We start from the raw sequence: 24,085 nt of genomic DNA on the forward strand, positions 1-24,085 counted from the left end.
ATAACTGTTTCCTGCAAGTAGGTAATGTTAAATGCTATCAGCAAATAATTAAAAGGCTGTGCTTCTTTGATTATTTTCTTCCCATATTATAGCTATTTTTTTTTAAGTAGAAAGGCATTTAATATGTGAAATTAGGTGCTTATAAACTCATTGGAGGAGAAGGCTATAGGCTGGGCATCTAGAAAGGAGTCTCAAAAATGCAGAAATGGCTCATGAGAGGAACGGATGGTGGGCCACAACTGGGAAATTGGAGAAGCAAGAGGCATTGCTGGAATTGTTAACTTCAAGAGCACACCACGATGGCAATGATCCAAAGATTAGAAAGCTGTTGGCATGACTGCCTTTTGATACCCATGAGCTTGAGCTGAAATCAGTCCCAGTTCCAATCTGCCATCCTCTGGCACCATGAGTTTCCTAAGCTGAAGAAGGGCTAACCGTGGTTGCTTTTTGGTGGAAAATGAAGCACATCTCATCTGTGTCAGGAGCAACAGAGCCAACCTGGAGTAGGCAAGGCCTCAGCACAGGCTGCCTTCACCCCAACCTCACCCCATCTCTGAGTGGGTGATTCTGCAAGTTTGCCATCCAAGAATTTCTCCAGTGAGGCTTTCAGTAATCAAGACAAATGCCTGTATGCTGATGCATCTGTTTTATTTGTTCACCTCTGAACCTCTAAGTGTCTAGCATGATGACTAGTGCATGATGGGCACTCCTGATGTTAATTAAATGAATGAATGAATATTTCTTTACTGCAATTCTGTGGGATATACTTGAAATTTGAGATTATCTGGGGTAAGATGAAAAGAATTTTTTTCTGGACTCTTATGTATACACACAAGGAAGTGTTGCCATTAGATGCAGCCACACGACGGGGAGCTGCATGGGGTGACGAAGGGGGAAACCCGACATTGAGAAGACATTTCATAATATCTGGGTCACTTCCCATCTCACATTTCCCCTCAACAATAAGCAGAATGTTACTAATCAAAACCAGACCTCAGAAGATAGGCCTGGAGAGAAAATAATTTAGGACTGTAGATCATGAAACAATAGCTTCTGTTAAGAACCTGAACCCCCAAAGTCTAACAAGGGAGTGGAAGCTTGGAACTCCATTGTCCATCGAATGAGTGAGTGAATGAATGAATGAATGAACGAACATTCAAAAAGACATCAATGTGAATGCAAAATCAAATGAGTCTTAGGAACACCAAATGTCCTCAAGAAGTTTATACCTCAGTCTGAAGTCAGAACATAGGAGGAGACCATGGGCACCCTCAGTGGTGGGCCCCTAGTGCTGCCTGAGGCTAACATAGAACAGTTCCAAAAAGAGATAACCACAGGTCTGATAGGAAGGAGTTGGCTGGCAAAGGAGATGACAGAGGCAGCTGCCTGTGCAAAGTCCTGACACCCAGTTGGGACCCTTCCAGTAGCTGCCCATGAGGAGAGCAAAGCTGTAGTGGGTCAGGATAGAGGGCTTAATCAAAGTGGTAGTCACAGGCCAGACAGGAGGTAAGTACGGGTCAACAGGGATTAAAAAAATTCTGGGCTTGGTTAGAGAGGCTCGGTTGGCTTTTGAAGAGCCAGGATGCTTAATAAATTCTTTTAGCGTTGTAACAGGTAATTACAATATGGTGGTCCCAGATATCTCTCACCAATCATATTGACTGCAATCTTTTGTCCCTTTCTATTTCCAAGAGAGTACTAAGCCTGTGGTGTTCCTTATTCTTTTTTCTTGAATTATTACACAGAATGACTACAGCCAAATGAACAGTCCCTAACCACTCAGTTGGAACCTCATGTGAGGCCGACTCTTGCTACTGCTGAAGCCATTAGCACCTAGTGTTGAGCACCTCACAATTTCCCCTGCTCCCAGAGGGTGCTTTTCCAAGGGCTCCTAATTTACAGTGGCCCAAGTCCCATCTACTGTGTGGGTGGCATAGCCAGGCCTTAATCTCTAAACACTGTGGCAGCCCTTGGCTCTCTGGTGCCAGAGGATGGCAGATTTGGAACTGGGGCTGATTTCAGCTCAAGCTCATGTTTTCCTTTCTAAGTTTTTCCAGTGAAAAAGCAGATTTCCATCCCATTGCAGGCTGTTAAAACGTCAGACTAATAAGTTTTCAACAATCTGTCAGTGCAGATCTCCAGCAACAACCTGGCACTGTCTTTGAATTGGGGCCTCATTGTCCAATCCAACTTCAGCCAGTCAAAATATGAGACACACCAGCAAAAGGAAAAAAAGCTAATCACCTCGAGCTGAGCAGAAACTCTTAACAAATCCATTGTTGCCAGCAGTCAACAACAAATCTGTGGGCTACATAACCTGAGGTGACCCTTCAGGCAGGGCCATCCCTCATAAGCCTCTAATTAGCTATGGTTAGGAGTGACTTGAAAGATATTAATCCTATTGCTATTGGAAAATGAGCCTACCAAGCTTTTAACAGCTTTGTTTTCTCCTTCAGTCAAAGAACAAAATGTTAGCTCAATGGTGTATGCTTTCTATTAGAGAAGTGTCAGCAGCAGCAGTCTCCAGAGAGTCTCTCAGCATTTTATTACACACCCCTATTTTTAAATGTTTAAAAACTACTTATTATGAACCAAAACTTGAAAAACCTGGTTTCAGCCCGAGGGTAATTTTTTGTTGTTGTTGTTATTATGCAAACATCCAGAATGCAGAACTGTGTTTTTTATCATTTCAGCCATGGACAGTAGAGGGCACTAGAAAGGTTGTATGTCTAATGTCTGGTTGGACCCCCTTAAGGAAATCCTGGGGTCAGATGATGCACAGATTCAGAGTTGACATGTGTTATGTTGTGTTCTCCAGTATTTGCAGACTTTCTCCATGCACTTTTATTCTTGACTTCCATTGCACATATTGAAATGCACATTGAATATCACATTTTTCATCGTGCAAAGCAATGGCTAGAGCTTCTGGTCAAGAACAATTTTAGCAGAATCTGTACTTGTGAATGCTGATGGCATGGGGAATGTAACGAGGGTATCTCTCTAATGCACCCATTTATAGCAACTAAGTGGACATCTGGGTCCAAGGCAGTTTGGGAATAATTTTGGTTTGGGTTCTGAGAATTCCCCTATATCAGACATAAACCCTGATAAAGACAGCAAAAATTATGTCAGAACTTTGCAACACAATTTCATCTTTTATTTTTCTTCTCGGAGCCCTAGGTTTTGATAAGTAGCTATAGCTATTTTTCAGAAAGGCACTTCTGTGAAAGCATAAATATTTCACTTTTACATAGTGAGTTTTTAAAGATGAAGTCCATAGATACTCTGTGTCAGAGAAAGTAGCAAGCTGTACAGAAAGAGAAGAGATTGCTGTTCATAGTGGAAAGAAGTTAGAGTATCTGGATTCAAATCCCAAATTTATCCCTCCCTAGCTGTGTGATCTGGGACATACTACTTATCTTTCTCAACCTCTTTATAGAGGAGAAGGAGTAACAATGCTCACCCCTTTACTGAAATAATTAATGTAATATGTATGAAGGCATCTTGTGTACTCTGAAACCTGTAGTGGGGCCTGGTGTGTACGTCGTTTTGTGGAAGGAAAGAGGTGGAAGGTGGAGAGGGCCATTTGGTGGGGCTGCATCCAAGATACAAAACACAGTTCTACTGCGTAAGTCATGGGATTTTGTGAGCAGAAAAATTTTGCTCCTCCCATGATGGAGAGCACTGGTCCCTCGGAGGGTAACCTGCAAAGCCAGAGTCATCTTGAGAACAGAGGTTGGCGGGGCAGGATTGAGGTGGTAAGCCCAGGCTGGGCAGAGTAACAGGCTTTGAGAAAGCATTAGATGGGAGAGGAAAAAAGTCTCATGTGAGGTGCACATCTGAAAAAAGGCAGGGAAAGGAAGAGGGACTCTGCATGGTTCTGTGGCTTGGGCAGGGCAGCTCCAGTACCAGAAACATGCACTGCTAATCTTGGAGGGATCTGAGAGACCACTGTGGCCAAGCAGTCACTTTCTAGATGTAGCAAACAAACAAGGCCAGTGGAGTTAAGTGACTTTCCATTTCAAGGTCTTACGATGATCAGAGTATGAGCTCTTGAGTTCAGATCAAGACTCCAACATTTACCATATGCATGACGCTAGGCAAGTTACTCAGTACTTCTTGGCCTCATTTTCTTCATGTGTCAAATGAAGATATCACTACTGCCTACACCATGGGTTCATCATGAGGATCACATGAGCATTAATATATGCAAAGCACCTACAATAGTGCCTGGTGAGAGTAAGTACCCAATAAATTATGACTTTCAAGAATATACAATTATTTGTGAGCAGAGAAGTCTTGAAAACCATGGCTTTTCCAACTGCCATCCAGTGCTACTCCATGTTACCTCCTTAATTTGGACATTGAGCCATTGCCCTGGGTAGCCTCAAGGCACCTGAAACACACATAAAGGGACAGACCTGCACTACCTTTTAGATGGGGTGGCCAACAAATATTTGTTTAATGAATGAATGGGAAATCAGAGGGCAAAGAGCAGATTGAAAACTGGACTAATTCTTCCTAGACAATTATCTCTAGTTGCTGTAAGGAAAAGACTTCAAGGTCTAAAGTCTCACTTTTGTTGAATATTTCATTCAAAATATTCATTCATCAAGCCTTCACTGAGGGCTTTCCAATGCAGTAGAGGTAATTATCTGTATTTAGCTGTCTATGCTGAATTTATTTATTAAATTCAGTGGAACTATCTCTATTTTGATTACATTATTCTCAGATAATTCTTGTGTGTTTAAAGTCCTAATTAAAGAGGATCAAGCAGACTTTTGTATAGTGGACATGGTAAGTCTAGGAGGTTCCTATAGACCATTTGGTGCCTGGAGACTGACTAACTGTTCCTGATACACCCTTGTCCTTGGCATTGAGGAAGGGGAGGAACCCCCATGGGTTTGAGAAAGAGGTTTCTCATAGGTGCTCAGATACGGGGGCCACATCTTGATGGGTGTGGAAGAGTTCCTGAATAATGTATTCTGACTGGATAAGGAAGAGAGAAACTAATATTGAACAAGTCCTCAGTGGGAGTTGAAGACACCAGATAAACTAGAAGGGTGTTTATTCTGGGTAATAAACTGTGGTTGCAAAAACCTAAAGGTGATTGAGTAAATGAAGGAAATTAGGAATGGCTAGAAGGGGATGGGGCTCAGATAATCAGAATCGGCGAGTGAGACATGAGGCTGGGGAAGTTGGCAGGGACCAGACCACACATGGCCCTGTGGGACTCCATTTAGTGATTGGACATGAGCCTGGGTTCTGCAGGCCATGGATCTGAACGAAGTCACTGCAGGTCACAGGCCATCTGTTCAAGGCAGTAGAGAAATCCCAAAAGTGTTTAGAAAGCTTTTGTAATGGGAATACCTTACAGCAGCCACGTTTGCTGACTGATGTCGCTCCTCACCATACTTGTCAGTATGTTTATGTGGGAAAAGAGTTCTGCTAGGTAAGACACCATCTTAAACTTGAGTGTTTAATGACATTATCTTCATTATCCCTACTATTCATAGTTTTGGCAATTGACAAAGTTAAGGAACACCACAACTGTTCACTTTTTCTGACTCTCCAGTATTACCACACACACAGGGTGTTCACAATCAGATTTCTTTAGGTTTAGTGTAATCCATATGGCCTTTGCAAAGTGTAGATCATGGAAATAAGAATGCAGCTTGTCAAATTTCCAAGTCTAGCATGAATATATTATAAAGAGCAGGACCTTTCAAGTCATGCATAGGGCGAAGACTGAGAACACAGTGAAGGGGTGATTAGCAGTCAAGTCCATGGATCCCCAAAGATGGTGAAACTAGGGTCCTGGAACCAAAGTCCTTCCCAACACTTGAGATGGAATTTCCTCCTAGACACTACTGGGAAAGCATGCTGTACTCCAAGAAAATCATTCTTTTATTCCACTATCACCTTCAGAGTGAAAATCGAACCAGAACAGGACTCCATGTTCCCGCCCTTAGGCTGACATAACATGCAGCCTGTCCCTCTGCTGCCCCTGGAAGGCCAACACTGTGAGCACTTGGAACAAACACCTTTTTGTCTGACCTGTGTGTTGCCAATAATATGTACTCACAATTGCTAAACTCCAGCCATCTGGTTGAAGCGTCCAAACTTTAGACATCGGTTTTCTTGATTTACACTGTCATTTCCAAGCTACTTTATATGACCTTATAGACAGCAAAAGCTTCATAGATAGTATCAGCAATACCTCCAAATCATCATACAGACATCATGATTCAGAGATTACGGGACCTCATCCAGCCTGTAACTGAATGAATATTTATACAGGACAAAGGAGTACTTATAATGTGCTCCTTGCAGCTCAGTACAGTAATGCTCCTGTACATAAACCAACAATTAAATGTAATCTTATACACTTATAGTTTTAAAAGAAATTCAAACCAGTCCTTGGAATTAAATAACCCCAGTGCTAGAGAAAATGACTTCCAGAACATCAAGCCTAACATGCAAACACAGGGCCTCTGAGCCACAAAGGAACAAACTCTTTTCCACAGGGATAAGGGCTTGTTGTATAACTACTTGTGAGGTCAAAGATCCAGATGTTCCCACAGACAATCAAAAAACTATTACTGGTCAAATTGTATTGACCATCTCCATACGGACAGCTCTGAGACATGCATTTGGCTTCGGGAAGATTTCTGTAAGTTCTACTGGCAATCAATGGCAACTCCAAGCTAGAGCTGGAAAATCCAGTATCTTGGAGAAATAGCTGACAAGTCTTATAAGCTACAAGTGAAAATGAAAATTGCGTGTATTTTGCTAACAGTTGTATTCTGCTTTGGCATAGCTTACTAAACCCCACAACATACTTTGATAAGAGCAGTATTAAAAAGTCACCTCCTGTTGGATCTCTCTCATTTCATGAAGGTAGAGACCTTCTGTCTAGTTCACTGCTATTCCCCGGCACCTAGATCATTTGTCACATCCTAGACTGTCAATAAATATTGCTTGAAACAAAGAATGAATGGATGATTTGGGCCAAAAATATACCCAATCCATTCATTGTTATATGGCAGTCAAGTCAAAAGCCTGTGAGATGGTGAAAATTCAAATTAAAAGAGAAGAAAAGTGAGTAAAATTGTACATAAAATTTAAATAAGCTCATATTGCAAGTTTTGATGGCATTACTCCATTAAGAAGTTGGCATCTGAGGTAGTGCAGTGAATCTACCATGAATGCTTTAAGTGGAGTCCAACCCAAAGGCAAAGATTTCTCCAAGTATTATATTTTTGAAACATAATTTTCCCCGAAAAGCAAGAGTCATAAATATGTTGTTTTTCAACCAGCAGCTCTCCACTGATGAATGTTACTAAAATTAAACAATAAAACAAACAAAATTTGTTTTTAAATCTTCTTCATCAGGGTCCATATGAGGAAGTAGAAGTAATATCTATATGCCATCTCATTAGTATATGTTTGAAGGGTTAAACCAGCCACGTGTTTCAAGGTCACTTGGGGATTTTATAAAGGTCACTTGGGGATTACTTGGGGTAGTAGGTGCTGTGTTGTTGATGGTTTATAATTCTCATTCTAATCACTTTATTGCCTCAAGACCTTCTTCAACCCTCTTACAAGTAGAAATGATCATTGATTTGAGAGTTTATTATTAGTGTCAATGAAGTCGAGGAATCCTGAAGATCGTGCTTCATCAGTAAATCTACCTGTGCAGCTGACATTGCGGAAGGACATGTATTCATCTACTAATAATGCTTGTTAATTAACCAATGCTCAGCGAACTAGCAGATTTTTGCTTACATTGAATCTTTTTAACCTAATGACATAAAACTCTTTGTGTGTTTTCAGTAAAGCAGGAAATTGAAAGTTTCTTTCAAAAAAAGTTCAAGAAATTGAACACAAAATAACAAATAACTTTAGAAGTAAAATAATGCTTATAGACTCATTGTATTGACTTACCAGCCTTAAATTTCAAAAGGTTGGGCTACTTAAGGATAGGGGCTATGTCTTAGCTTTGAATTCTAGTATCAAGCAGGATGTTTGGCATAAAGCAAGTGCTAATAAATGTTTTAATGCGGGCGCCTGGGTGGCTCAGTCATTAAGCGTCTGCCTTCGGCTCAGGTCATGATCCCAGGGTCCTGGGATAGAGCCCTGCTTTGGGCTCCCTGCTCTGCGGGAGGCCTGCTTCTCCCTCTCCCACTCCCCCTGCTTGTGTTCCCTCTCTCGCTGTGTTTCTCTCTGTCAAATAAATAAATAAAATCTTTAAAAAAATGTTTTAATGCATGGCCAAATGAAGAAAATATCACATACCAAGGAATCTGATCATAAGGTAAACAAATTCTACTAAACTCAAACATGTCAATACAATAACCTTTCTGGTTAACACTGTGAGGATTAAGGGTGTGTCATATCCGCCCCCCCCCCCCCATGCATATCACAGAACTGCTGTCTACTATGCTGTAGTTTGGTGGTTAAGAGTTAAAGCTCTTGTCTGCAGTCTCATTAACTGTGAGTTTGAATCCCAGCCCCACTATTTCCTAGCACTTTGACCTTGGGAATTGACTTAATCTTTCTCCCAAAGCCTCTTGTTTCTCACCTGAAAAACTGAGACAACAAGGAGGTGTTAAGAGACTAAATGAGATAACCCACGTGAGGTCCTTAGTGCAGCGCCCAGGACGTAGGAGGAAGTGGGCAGTCTATGCCTCTGGAACTATTCTACCTTCACACTCTGCTCTGGCCTTCATCAGAGTCAAGGAAACAGAAAAGGAAAAGTCTTATTATTTTTCACTCTGGATATTGTACCACTTTGCCCTCCAATCAAAGTGAATCTTTGTTTGTCCCACAAGTTCTGTATTTTTTTTAATTTTTAAAATATTTTATTTATTTATTTGTGAGAGAGAGAGAGAGAGCACACACGCACAAGCAGGGGGGAGCGGCAGGCAGAGGGAGAAGCAGGCTCTCCGCTGAGCAAGGAGCCCGGTGCCGGACTCAATCCTAGGACCCTGGGATCATGACCTGAGCCTAAGGCAGATGCTTAAATGACTGAGCCACCCGGGCATCCCTAGTTGTGTATTTTTGAGGAAGTGCAAAGAAGAGGTGGCAGAAAGCTTGGTCTTTGGAATCCAGCAGCTCGTGGATGGTATTTACCAGCCACATGCCCTCAGGACCTGAGGATTGGACGTTATCGGTCAAGTTCCCGGCTCCATGGTGTTACGCGCATCTATGTAGCTATGTAGCAACTTCTCCATTCAATGTCTACCTTCTCTTCTCCACAAGTTCACCATATTATTCAAGGCCCAGATAACATGGTGATCCTTTATGAAACTTTCCTGATATTTTTTGAGCTTAAGTTAACCTTTTTCTTTCTTGATTTCCTATAATTCTTATATCTGCTTTCCATTTTCTTGTTCACATTTTCACTTCTTCGTCTATTAGAGCATGAGGTCTTTAAGGCCTGAATCCAGATCTGGTTTAAATATTCCATATATTGGGGCACCTGGGTGGCTCAGTTGGTTAAGCGACTGCCTTCAGCTCAGGTCATGATCCCAAGGTCCTGGGATCGAGTCCCGCATCGGGCTCCCTGCTCTGCGGGGAGCCTGCTTCTCCCTCTCCCACTCCCCCTGCTTGTGTTCCCTCTCTCGCTGTGTCTCTCTCTGTCAAATAAATAATAAATAAAAATAAATATTCCATATATTTCCCCTTTAGCCTCTGGAATAGTATGTGTGTGTGTGTGAGAGAGAGAGAGAGAGAGAGAGAGTGTAGTCATGAAAAATATTTAACATGCATCTGTTTTTAAAATCTTGTTACGACCCTGCCTTATTGTACAAAGATTTGGAGGTAGATGTAGATTTCTTTTTGTGCACATATGTGCATGTTTATATGCAGATCACCACCCCCATACACACACCTACACACACATACATTGCAAAGGGTATTAAACCTAGCTTAAGGGCGCCTGGGTGGCTCAGTTGGTTAAGCGACTGCCTTCGGCTCAGGTCATGATCCTGGAGTCCCGGGATTGAGTCCCGCATCGGGCTCCCTGCTCAGCAGGGAGTCTGCTTCTCCCTCTGACCCTCCTCCCTCTCATGCTCTCTGTCTCTCATTCTCTCTCTCGCAAATAAAAAAAAAACAAAACAAAAACCTAGCTTAAAGTCTGGAATTAAAACCTCAAAATGTTCAAAAAAATAACATTTAGTTCACAGTGCTAATAACCTCACTGTAGAATAAAGTTCTTTGTGTTGAAATCTCCTATTTACCTTGAAGTTATTAAGAGAGGAGACATTCTCTTGTGACACTTCCTGTAATATATTTTGTTGCTATGATTCCAGGAAAAAATTTTGATCAGTGTTACTTATTTATTACAAATGAAAATATTAAACGTTTGGAATCAAGGAAGTAATATTCAATTGCTGTCTTGGCCTGCCACCATTCATACCTTTCACATTCACTGTTGCCAACGTTCCTTTAGAGCTAGTTTTGTTAGTGAAACATTTCTTCATCTAAACCGCAAGAGTAATTCTTTTCTTTTCTTTTTTTTTGTTTTCAAAGTGAATAATCTTAATGTTGGATAGCATTCTCCATTTCATCTGTACAAGCAGGCCATCAGTCCTTCATAGACTATCACCCATATCAGATCACGGAAGATTATTCTTTTAAGAGAGCACTTAGTTGAAATTGATGAATAAGGAAGTAAAATTATGGAATTTGTCTCAAAATAAAGTTCCAAAACCAGGATCTGATTTTGAGTATCTTTACGTTAACTACTCACTGGGTGTATGTGTTAGTTACGTAAAAGAATTATTAAGTCTTTATTTTATTTTCAGATTTTAGACCTGTCAGTGGCTTTTGCTGCCTAAAAAGGGGAAGTAATACCTTTTCTGACCTTTAATGTGCAAAACCTTTAATATAAGGCAAATTTTAAGGAAGATAAAATACCAGCCAACCTATTAACAAATGATGTTTCAAACATGTGGTTAGGTGAGTTGGCAAGAATGCTTCTGCATAAGGAAACTATTTTGATGATCAGAATAAGCAAGCCAAAGAGCTCTGGCAAATGATACTTTTAAAAAATGAAATATGACACAAACTTTTAATTACACATGTAACTCCAAGTGGCCCCAGAAATTGTATGGTGGATGATAAAATAAATGTAAATTAAAGTCTTGGTCATGCACACACCACTCATGTATCCGGAAGGCGAATATCCTGAAAATAATTTTTATGATATTTTTGATTTCTCCCTTGTTTTCTTGCTCAGTTGCACAGGCCAGAACCTCAGTGCCTTCTTTGATTTCTTCCTTTCTCTTGCTACTTCCTACTCTTACTTCCTTCAGCCTCAAAATAATTTAATGACTTTTCTTTTTTAAGATTTTTTTTAATTAATTTATTTGAGAGAGAGAATGAGATAGAGAGAGAGAGAGCATGAGACAGGGGAGGGTCAGAGGGAGAAGCAGGCTCCCTGCTGAGCAGGGAGCCCGATGCGGGACTCGATCCTGGGACTCCAGGATTATGACCTGAGCCAAAGGCAGCCGTTTAACCAACTGAGCCACCCAGGCGCCCCATTAATTTAATGACTTTTCAAGTCCTTTTGCTTCGACTCAAATCCATCTACCTTTCCCTACCCCACTGCCAGTACCCCAGTTCCTGCGCTCTCATCATGCACTTCAATTTCTGCACAGCTGCCTAATAAATCCTCCCTTCTTACTCTTCTAATTGTCACATCACAGCCAGAATAGTCTACAGTGCGAATCGGTCATTTCCCTGCTCAGAATAGTCTACAGTGTGAATCGGTCATTTCCCTGCTCAGAAGGCTACGCTCCCCTCAAAATAACCCATAATTCTTAGTCTGGCACAGAAGGCCCTACATCTCCCACCTCTTGCTCCCTATACTGCTGGCTTACTGAGCTACTTTCCCAAAGCTTCACTATTCCGTGCACCTTAGGCCCCTGCACCTTCACCAAGGAGCTCCTCCTTATCTTCTTTCAGCTTACAGCTTTGACACCACCTGCTCCTCCTGGAGGCCTTCTTCAACCTCTAACATTCTGCCAAGCACCTCTTCTGAACACCATGGTAGCACGCAGGATAAACCTATATGGAAGCATTAATCACGCTGAGGTAGTTCTCTAGACTAAAAGGCAAGTAAGTCCTCTAATTTATCTTCAGCGACAGTGTCTCATACTTAATTGGCACTTAATAAATGTTTGTTGAATGAATGAAGGAAGGAAGGAAACAGGGGTGAAAGGACATGTGATTCTAATAGAACAAAAGAAAACCCCCACAAAAGTCTACATAGTCATCCAGGAGTAAGTAAAAACAGCACTGGGTGTCCCAAGTATGAAAACACCTAGATTCAAAACAACAATAAAACAAAAAATAAAAATCCTTGACACTCTTTTGATACCAGAGTTTTAGTCTTGCTGGAGAACAAAGACTTTTGGAGTGAAGTAAGGCAGTTGCATTGCATACTTATTGTTTGTTATTAGCACGAAAGAGTGTCATTGGAAAAGAGCAAAATCCAATGTAGGGGGCTTGGTTCTATTCTTGGACCTCTGCTTTTTGTGTAAATAGGGAGACATAATCTTCATGATCTGTTGGTGTTCTGAAGTTTAAATGTATCAAAGAAAAAAACCCCACAGTCAAATTTCAAGATTAAATGCCTCCTTTCTCTGTATCAACATAAAAATATATTTTGGGGCCCATATTATATGTAACTAAACATATGGCTGACAAATTGTACAAAACATTAAAAATGTTTATGAGAAGAAAGATCTACTCATTTGTGACTTTTTAATACTTATAATTAGTATGCTAATTTTATGGTTATATTATAGTTTTTGAACTAAACTCTATTTTCTTGCTTACTCCCAACTGAAAAGAGATAAGGAAATTTTATTTGTTTTGGAAAAATAAATTCAATTAAGAAAAACATACACTTTCTGTTTGAGGAGAGTTCATTAGAAGTGGCTGAAATTTAAAACCCAAATTCAATTTTAAGCAGTGACAGTGGCCAATGCATGTAAATAAATTCCACCTGCCCACCCAGATCCAGCTTAAAGACCACCTTCCCTGTGAATCATCCCCACCCCTGCCACACTGCTTAGCTCACCATATGTGACATCCCCCTTCTCCAAATCTTTATGCCAATTTGCTTCTTTCTATGGTCAGCATCGCCTCCTTTATTTTTTATATTAAGATTCATTACTCCTGTTTAGATTTTAAGCTCCTTAAAGGATGGAAATATTTTTCCTCTTTGGATTCCCAACATGACCTAGATAACACAATTAATTCTTAAAGCTATGACAAATAGAAATAAACATGTATTTGTTTTGCTATTGTGTATTTCAGTTCATTACCAATAACACACTTGTGCAATTCTAAGGCATCTAGAAGCATGAAAACTTGACAAATGGTAACATTTATCTTTTGAGAATCCCTTTCCATACATCCTTATTTTTCTCTAACTTTCCAGTACGATTCCCAGGTCCCACTGATGTAATATTCTCCATATGTGTATGTGTGACTTATTCATATCCACTTCTGTGCATTCATCCAAGATGAACTCTTACTTCATCAAACCTCAATAATGTAGACCATCACACATTTCACTTGCTCACCTACTTTCCTCCAAAAAGGCTTTCATAATTAATCCCTCTTAATTTGGATCAGTTTTCAAAATTGCCTATCTCAATATATATTTTATTTTATATACTTTTTTTTAAAGATTTTTATTTATTTTATTTTTTGACAGAGAGAGAGAGACAGCAAGAGAGGGAACACAAGCAGGGGGAGTGGTAGAGGGAGAGGCAGGCTTCCCTGCTGAGCAAGGAACCCGATGCGGGACTCGATCCCAGAACCCTGGGATCATGACCTGAGCCGAAGGCAGATGCTAAATAGCTGAGCCACCCAGGCGCCCCTATTTTATATACTTTTTGTACATAAAGATAATCTGCATTTTTCTTTAAAAATGTGAAATGTAGATGATTGGAGCAAGATGGCAGAGGTGTAGGAGACCTAAATTTCGTCTGGTCCCAGGAATTCAGCTGGATAGGGATCAAACCATTCTGAACACCTACGAACTCAACAGGATATCGAAGAAAAGAATAGCAGCAACTCTCTGAACAGAAAAGCGACCACTTTCTGGAAGGTAGGACGTGCGGAGAAGTGAATCCGAGGCGATATCGGGAGGATAGACGGCGGGGGAGGGGGCCTCTGTCGGCCGCTTCTGGCAAGTGATAGAGCCGCAGAGCATAATATCAGAACTTTTAGAAGTCGGCTCCGCTGAGCGACGTCAATCCAGTGGCTAAGCGGAGGTGGGGGTGGGGTGGGGGGGTGGGGGGGGTGGAAACCTCGTGGAACAGTGTGGTCTCAGGACCCTCGAGGTCACAGAAAGACTGGGGGTGCCTGAGTGCGGCAGAGCTCCCAGGTATCGGAGCGGGGAAGCCTGCTGCAGAGACAGAGCTGAGATGCGGGTTCTCAGCTCCCGGGTTGCCATAAACCGTGATCCGCGGCACAGTCGGGCCACTGCTCCTCCAGCAGGGACCCAACAAGCGGTAGATCCGGGGAGACTCCCCTTCCTCCCCCGGGAGGAGTGGCACGGGAGCGCACCCCAGGGATCTGCTGGCTTTGGAGACTCCACACCGAGTCAGGTGCCAGAGATAGAAACGCTCGGTCACAGGCCGGGTGAGCATGGAGTGCAGCCGGAGACTGGGGAGACAGGAATGATTGACTGCTTTTCTCTGGGGGCTCACTGAGAAGCAGGGCCCCAAGTTCTCGGCTCCTCCAGGACAGAGATTGGGAGCCCGCCATGTTCACTCTCGTTCTCCAAAGCTCTATGAAAAGCTTGCAGGGAACAAAAGCTCCCAAGAGCAAACCTGAGTGGATTACTTAGCCCGGACCTGGCAAGGATGGGGCAATTCCGACTCCAGCAAAGACATTTGGGAACCACGGCAACAGGCCCCTCCCCCAGAAGATCAGCAAGAACAGCCAGCCAAGACCAAGTTTACCGACTAATGAGAACGGCAGAACTCCAGAGCTAGGGGACTACTGCACATAGAATTCATGGCTTTTCCCCCATGATTCTTTAGTCTTTCAAAGTTAATTTTTTTTTAACTTTCTTTTTCTTTTTTTTTTTTTGAATTTTTCTTTTTCCCTTTTTCAACCAACATCTTATCAATCCCTTTTTAAAAATCTTTTTTATTTTTCATTTTTAGAGTCATATTCTATCCCTTCATAGTAGTTAACCTTATTTTTGGTATATATATATATAAGTTGTTCTCTCTTTAAAATTTTGGGATACAGTTTCTTCTAACAGACCAAAATATACCCTAAATCTCTAGTGTATGGCTTTGTTCTAGTCTCCTGCCTGATCACATTCTCTCCCTTTTATTTTTTTTTTAAATCCTCTTCTTTCTTTTTTTAACCAACTTCTTATTTTATCAATTCCATTTATAAAATCTTTTATAATTTTCATCTTTACAGTCATAGTCCATCCCTTCATCATATTTACCCTTATTTTTGTACATATATAAGTTTTTCTTTCTTTAAAAATTTGGGAGGCACTTTCTTCTAACAGACCAAAATATGCCCCAAATCTAGTGTGTGGCACTAATCTATACACCAGCCTGATCATATTTGATCATATTCTGTTTTTTTTGTTGTTTGTTTGTTTGTTTTTATCTTTTTCTTTTTCTTTTTTCTTTCTTTCCCTTTCTTTTCCCCCAGTTTCAGGTCTCTTCTGATTTGTTTAGTGTATATTTTTCTGGGGTCATTGTTACCCTGTTAGCATTTTGTTCTCTTATTCATCTATTGTCCTCGAACAAAATGACAAGATGGAAAAAGTCACCTCAAAAAAAAGAACAAGAGGCAGTACCGACTGCCAGGGACCTAATCAATACGGACATTAGTAAGACGTCAGAACTAGAGTTCAGAATGATGATTATAAAGATACTAGCTGGGCTTGAAAAAAGCATGGAAGATACTAGAGAAACCCTTTCTGGAGGAATAAAAGAACCAAAATCTAACCAAGTCGAAATCAAAAAGGCTATTAATGAGGTGCAATAAAAAATGGAGGCTCTAACTGCTAGGATAAATGAGGCAGAAGAGAGAATCAGTGATATAGAAGACCAAATGATGGAAAATAAAGAAGCTGAGAAAAAGAGAGCTAAACAACTACTGCATCACGAGGGCAGAACTCGAGAGATAAGTGATACCATAAGATGAAACAATATTAGAGTTGGGATCCCAGAAGAAGAAGAAAGAGAGAGAGGGGCAGAAGCTATATTGGAGTAAATTATAGCAGAGAACTACCCTAGTTTGGGGAAGGAAACAGGCATCAAAGTCCAGGAGGCAGAGAAAACCTCTCTCAAAGTCAATAAAAATAGGTCAACACCCTGACATCTATAGTAAAACTTATGAGTCTTAGAGACAAAGAGAAAATCCTGAAAGTAGCTCAGGACAAGAGATATGTAACCTACAATGGTAGAAACATTAGATTGAAAACAGAGCTATCCACAGAGACCTGGCAGGCCAGAAAGGACTGGCAGGATATATTCAGAGCACTAAATGAGAAAAATATGCAGCCAAGAATACTATATCCAGCTAGGCTGTCATTGAAAATTGAAGGAGAGATAAAAAGCTTCCAGGACAAACAAAAACTAAAGGAATTTGCAAACACAAAACCAGCCCTATAAGAAATATTGAAGGGGTCTTCTAAGCAAAGAGAAAGCCTAAAAGTAACACAGACCAGAAAGGAACACAGACAATATACAGTAACAGTCACCTTACAGGCAATACAATGACACTAAATTCCTATCTTTCAATAGTTACCTTGAATGTAAATGGGCTAAATGCCCCAATCAAAAGACACAGGGTATCAGATTGGATAAAAAAAACAAGATCCATCAATATGCTGTCTGCATGAGATTCATTTTAGACCCCAAAACACCCCCAGATTGAAAGTGAGGGGCTGGAAAACCATTTACCATGCTAATGGACACCAAAAGAAAGCTGGGGTGGCAATCCTTATATCAGACAAATTAGATTTTAAACCAAAGACTATAATAAGAGATGAGGAAGGACACTATATCATGCTTAAAGGGTCTATCCAATGAGAAGATCTAACAATTGTAAATATCTATGCCCCTAACATGGGAGCAGACAATTATATAAGCCAATTAATAACAAAAGCAAAGAAACACATCGACAACAATACAATAATAGTGGGGGACTTTAACACCCCCCTCACTGAAATGGACAGATCATCTAAGCAAAAGATCAACAAGGAAATAAAGACTTTAAATGATACACTGGACCAAATGGACTTCAAAGATATATTCAGAACATTCCATCCCAAAGCAATAGAATACACATTCTTCTCTAGTGCCCATGGAACATTCTCCAGAATAGATCACATTCTAGGTCACAAATCAGGTCTCAACCAGTACCAAAAGATTGGGATCATTCCCTGCATATTTTCAGACCACAATGCTTTGAAACTAGAACTCAAATCACAAGAGGAAAGTCAGAAAGAACTCCAATACATGGAGGCTAAAGAGCATCCTACTAAGGAATGAATGGGTCAACCAGGAAATTAAAGAATTAAAAATATTCATGGAAACCAATGAAAATGAAAACACAACTGTTCAAAATCTTTAGGATGCAGCAAAAGCAGGCCTAAGAGGAACGTATGTAGCAATACAAGCCTTTCTCAAGAAACAACAAAGGTCTCATATACACAACTTAACCCTAACCTAAAGGAGCTGGAGAAAGAACAGCAAATAAAGCCTAAACCCAGCAGGAGAAGAGAAATAATAAAGATCAGAGCAGAAATCAATAAAATAGAAACCAAAAGAACAGTAGAACAGATCAATGAAACTAGGAGCTGGTTCTTTGAAAGAATTAACAAGGGGCACCTGGGTGGCTCAGTTGGTTAAGCGACTGCCTTCGGCTCAGGTCATGATCCCAAGGTCCTGGGATCGAGTCCCACGTCGGGCTCCCTGCTCAGCGGGAAGCCTGCTTCTCCCTCTCCCACTCCCCCTGCTTGTGTTCCCGCTCTCGCTGTGTCTCTCTCTGTCAAATAAATAAATAAAAATTTAAAAAAAAAAAAAAAAAAAAAAAAGAAAGAATTAACAAGATTGATAAACTCCTGGCCAGACTTATCAAAAAGAAAAGAGAAAGGACCCAAATAATTAAAATCATGAATGAAAGACGAGAGATCACAACCAACACCAAAGAAATATAAACAATTATAAGAACATATTATGAGCAACTATATGCCAGGAAATTAGATAATCTGGAAGAAATGGATGCATTCATAGAGATGTATCAACTACCAAAACTGAACCAGGAAGAAATAGAAAACCTGAACAGACCTATAACCACTAAGGAAATTGAAGCAGTCATCAAAAATCTCCCAAAAAACAAAAGCCCAGGGCCAGATGGCTTCCCAGGGGAATTCTACCAAACATTTAAAGAAGAATTAATACCTATTCTTCTGAAACTGTTCCAAAAAATAGAAATGGAAGGAAAACTTCCAAACTCGTTTTATGAGGGCACCATTACCTTGATCCCCAAACCAGACAAAGACCCCATCACAAAGGAGAACTACCAACCAATATCCCTGATGAACATGGATGCAAAAATTCTCAGCAAAATACTAGCCAATAGGATCCAACAGTACATTAAAAGGATTATTCACCACGACCAAGTGGGATCTATCCCTGGGCTGCAAAGTTGGTTCAACATCCCCAAATCAATCAATGTGATACAATACCTTAATAAAAGAAAGAACAAGAGGGGGCGGAGCAAGATGGCGGAGGAGTAGGAGACCTGGATTTCGTCTCCTCTCAGGAATTCAGCTGGATAGGGATCAAACCATTCTGAACACCTACAAACTCAACAGGAAATCGAAGAAAAGAAGAGCAACAACTCTCTCATCAGAAAAGCGACCACTTTCTGGAAGGTAGGACGTGCGGAGAAGTGAATCCGAGGCGATATTCGGGAGGATAGACGGCGGGGGAGGGGCCTCCGGCGGCCGCTTCTGGAAAGTGATAGAGCCGCGGAGCACAAAATCGGAACTTTTAAAAGTCTGCTCCACTGAGGGACGTCACTCTGGTGGCTAAGCGGGGGGTGGAACCCTCCGGGACAGTGTGGTCTCAGGACCCACGGGTCACAGAAAGACCGGGGGTGCCTGAGTGTGGCAGAGCTCCCAGGTATCGGAGCAGGGAAGCCGCTGCAGAGGCGGAGCCCAGGCGCGGGCTCTCAGCTCGGGGTTGCCATAAACTGTGATCCGCGGCACAGTTGGGCCACTGCTCCTGCAGCAGGGACCCAACAAGCGGCAGATCCGGGGAGACTCCCCTTCCTCCCCCGGGAGGAGCCGCGCGGGAGTGCGCCGCAGGGATCTGCTGGGTTTGGAGACTCCACCCGGAGTCGGGTGCCAGAGATAGAAGCGCGCGGTCACAGGCCGGGTGAGCACGGAGTGTGGCTGGAGACCGGGGAGACGGGAGTGACTGACGGCTCTTTCTGGGGGCTCACTGAGAAGCGGGGCCCCGAGTTCTCGGCTCCTCCGCGGCGGAGATTGGGAGGCCGCCATTTTCACTCTCCACCTCCAAAGCTGTACGGAAAGCTCGCAGGGAACAAAAGCCCCGGAGAGCAAACCTGAGCAGATTACTTAGCCGGGAGGGGGCAAGGGCGGGGCAACTCTGCCTCCGGCAAAGACATTTGGAAACCACGGCAACAGGCCCCTCCCCAGAAGATCAGCGAGAACAGCCAGCCAAGACCAAGTTTACCCATCAAAGAGAACGGCAGAACTCCAGCTCTAGGGGACTACTGCACATAGAATTCATGGCTTTTTTACCATGATTCTGTAGTCTTTCAAAGTTAATTTTTTTTTAATTGTCTTTTTTTCTTTTTTTTTCTTTTTAAATTTTTCTTTTTCCCTTTTTCAACCAACATCTTATCAATCCCTTTTTTTTAAAAAAAAAACATTTTTATTTTTCATTTTTAGAGTCATATTCTATCCCTTCATAGTAGTTACCCGTATTTTTGGCTTATATATATAAGTTGTTCTCTCTTTAAAATTTTGAGATAGTTTCTTCTAACAGATCAAAATATACCCTAAATCTCTAGTATATGGTGTTTTCTATACCCTGCCTGATCACATCCTCTCCCTTTTTTTTTCTTTTTTTAAATCCTCTTCTTTCTTTTTTCAAACAACTTCTTATCAATTCCTTTTATAAAATTTTTTATAATTTCCATCTTTACAGTCATATTCCAACCCTTCATCATATCAACCCTTATTTTTGTACATATATAAGTTTTTCTTTCTTTAAAATTTTGGGAGGCACTTTCTTCTAAAAGACCAAAATACACCCCAAATCTAGTGTGTGGCACTGATCATATTTGATCACATTCTGGTTTTTTTGTTGTTGTTGTTTTGTTTTGTTTGTTTTTGTTTTTGTTTTTATCTTTATCTTTTTCTTTTTTTTCTTTTTTCTTTTTTCTCTCTTTCCCTTCCTTTTCCCACTGCTTCAGGTTTTTTCTGATTTGTTTAGAGTATATTTTCTGGGGACGCTGTTACTCTGCTAGCATTTTGTTCTCTCATTAATCTATTCTCCTCTGCACAAAATGACAAGACGGAAAAAATCACCTCAACAAAAAGAACAAGAGGCAGTACCGACTGCCAGGGACCTACTCAATACGGACATTAGTACAATGTCAGATCTAGAGTTCAGAATCATCACTTTAAAGATACTGGCTGGGCTTGAAAAAAATATGGAAGTTATTAGAGAAACCCTTTCTGGAGAAGTAAAAGAACTAAAATCCAACCAAGTAGAAATCAAAAAGGCTATTAATGAGGTGCAATCAAAAATGGGGGCGCTAACTGCTAGAATAAATGAGGCAGAAGAGAGAATCAGTAATATAGAAGATGAAATGATGGAAAATAAAGAAGCTGAGAAAAAGAGAGATAAACAACTACTGGATCACGAGGGCAGAATTCGAGAGATAAGCGATACCATAAGACGAAACAACATTAGAATAATTGGGATCCCAGAAGAAGAAGAAAGAGAGAGAGGGGCAGAAGGTATAATGGAGCAAATTATAGCAGAGAACTTCCCTAATTTGGGGAAGGAAACAGGCATGAAAGTCCAGGAAGCACAGAGAACCCCTCTCAAAATCAATAAAAATAGGTCAACACCCCGACATCTAATAGTAAAACTTACGAGTCTCATAGACAAAGAGAAAATCCTGAAAGCAGCTTGGGAGAAGAGATATGTAACCTACAAGGGTAGAAACATTAGATTGGCAACAGACCTATCCACAGAGACCTGGCAGGCCAGAAAGGACTGGCAGGATATATTCAGAGCACTAAATGAGAAAAATATGCAGCCAAGAATACTATATCCAGCTAGGCTATCATTGAAAATTGAAGGAGAGATAAAAAGCTTCCAGGACAAACAAAAACTAAAGGAATTTGCAAACACAAAACCAGCCCTACAGGAAATCTTGAAAGGGGTCCTCTAAGCAAAGAGAGAGCCTAAAAGCAACATAGACCAGAAAGGAACACAGACAATATACGGTAACAGTCACCTTACAGGCAATACAATGGCACTAAATTCCTATCTTTCAATAGTTACCCTGAATGTAAATGGGCTCAATGCCCCAATCAAAAGACACAGGCTATCAGACTGGATTAAAAAACAAGACCCATCGATATGCTGTCTGCAAGAGACTCATTTTCGACCCAAAGAGAGCCCCAGATTGAAAGTGAGGGGGTGGAAAACCATTTACCATGCTAATGGACACCAAAAGAAAGCTGGGGTGGCAATCCTTATATCAGACAAATTAGATTTTAAACCAAAGACTGTAATAAGAGATGAGGAAGGACAATATATCATACTTAAAGGATCTATCCAACAAGAAGATCTAACAGTTGTAAATATCTATGCCCCTAACATGGGAGCAGCCAATTATATAAGCCAATTAATAACAAAAGCAAAGAAACACATCGACAACAATACAATAATAGTGGGGGACTTTAACACCCCCCTCACTGAAATGGACAGATCATCTAAGCAAAAGATCAACAAGGAAATAAAGACTTTAAATGACACACTGGACCAAATGGACTTTACAGACATATTCAGAACATTCCACCCCAAAGCAACGGAATACACATTCTTCTCTAGTGCCCATGGAACATTCTCCAGAATAGATCACATCCTAGGTCATAAATCAGGTCTCAACCGGTACCAAAAGATTGGAATCATTCCCTGCCTATTTTCAGACCACAATGCTTTGAAACTAGAGCTCAATCACAAGACAAAAGTCAGAAAGAACTCAAATACATGGAGGCTAAAGAGCATCCTACTGAAGAACGAATGGGTCAACCAGGAAATTAAAGAAGAATTAAAAAAATACATGGAAACCAATGAAAATGAAAACACAACTATTCAAAATCTTTGGGATGCAGCAAAGGCAGTCCTCAGAGGAAAGTATATAGCAATACAAGCCTTTCTCAAGAAGCAAGAAAGGTCTCAAGTATACAACCTAACCCTACACCTAAAGGAGCTGGAGAAAGAACAGCAAATAAAGCCTAAACCCAGTAGGAGAAGAGAAATAATAAAGATCAGAGCAGAAATCAATGAAATAGAAACTAAAAGAACAGTAGAACAGATCAACGAAACTAGGAGCTGGTTCTTTGAAAGAATTAACAAGATTGATAAACCCCTGGCCAGACTTATCAAAAAGAGAAGAGAAATGACCCACATCAACAAAATCATGAATGAAAGAGGAGAGATCACAACCAACACCAAAGAAATACAAACAATTATAAGAACATATTATGAGCAACTCTATGCCAGCAAATTAAATAACCTGGAAGAAATGGATGCATTCCTAGAGATGTACCAACTACCAAAACTGAACCAGGATGAAATAGAAAACCTGAACAGACCTATAACCACTAAGGAAATTGAAGCAGTCATCAAAAATCTCCCAAAAAACAAAAGCCCAGGGCCAGATGGCTTCCCAGGGGAATTCTACCAAACATTTAAAGAAGAATTAATACCTATTCTTCTGAAACTGTTCCAAAAAATAGAAATGGAAGGAAAACTTCCAAACTCATTTTATGAGGCCAGCATTACCTTGATCCCCAAACTAGACAAAGACCCCATCAAAAAGGAGAATTACAGACCAATATCCCTGATGAACATGGATGCAAAAATTCTCACCAAAATACTAGCCAATAGGATCCAACAGTACATTAAAAGGATTATTCACCATGACCAAGTGGGATTTATCCCTGGGCTGCAAGGTTGGTTCAACATCCGCAAATCAATCAATGTGATACAATACATTAACAAAAGAAAGAACAAGAATCATATGATCCTCTCAATAGATGCAGAAAAAGCATTTGACAAAGTACAGCATCCTTTCTTGGTCAAAACTCTTCAGAGTATAGGGATAGAGGGTACATACCTCAATATCATAAAAGCCATCTATGAAAAACCTACAGCGAATATCATTCTCAATGGGGAAAAACTGAGAGCTTTCCCCCTAAGGTCAGGAACACGGCAGGGATGTCCACTATCACCACTGCTATTCAACATAGTATTGGAAGTCCTAGCCACAGCAATCAGACAACAAAAAGAAATCAAAGGCATCCAAATTGGCAAGGAAGAAGTCAAACTCTCACTCTTTGCAGATGATATGATACTTTATGTGGAAAACCCAAAAGACTCCACCCCAAAACTGCTAGAACTCATACAGGAATTCAGTAAAGTGGCAGGATATAAAATCAATGCACAGAAGTCAGTGGCATTCCTATACACCAACAACAAGACAGAAGAAAGAGAAATTAAGGAGTCGATCCCATTTACAATTGCACCCAAAACCATAAGATACCTAGGAATAAATCTAACCAAAGAGACAAAGGATCTGTACTCAGAAAACTATAAAACACTCATGAAAGAAATTGAGGAAGACACAAAGAAATGGAAAAACGTTCCATGCTCATGGATTGGAAGAACAAATATTGTGAAGATGTCAATGCTACCTAGAGCAATCTACACATTCAATGCAATCCCCATCAAAATACCAT

The sequence above is a fragment of the Neomonachus schauinslandi genome, chromosome 8 (genome assembly GCF_002201575.2).
Source record: "Neomonachus schauinslandi chromosome 8, ASM220157v2, whole genome shotgun sequence".
Lineage (NCBI taxonomy): Eukaryota > Metazoa > Chordata > Mammalia > Carnivora > Phocidae > Neomonachus > Neomonachus schauinslandi.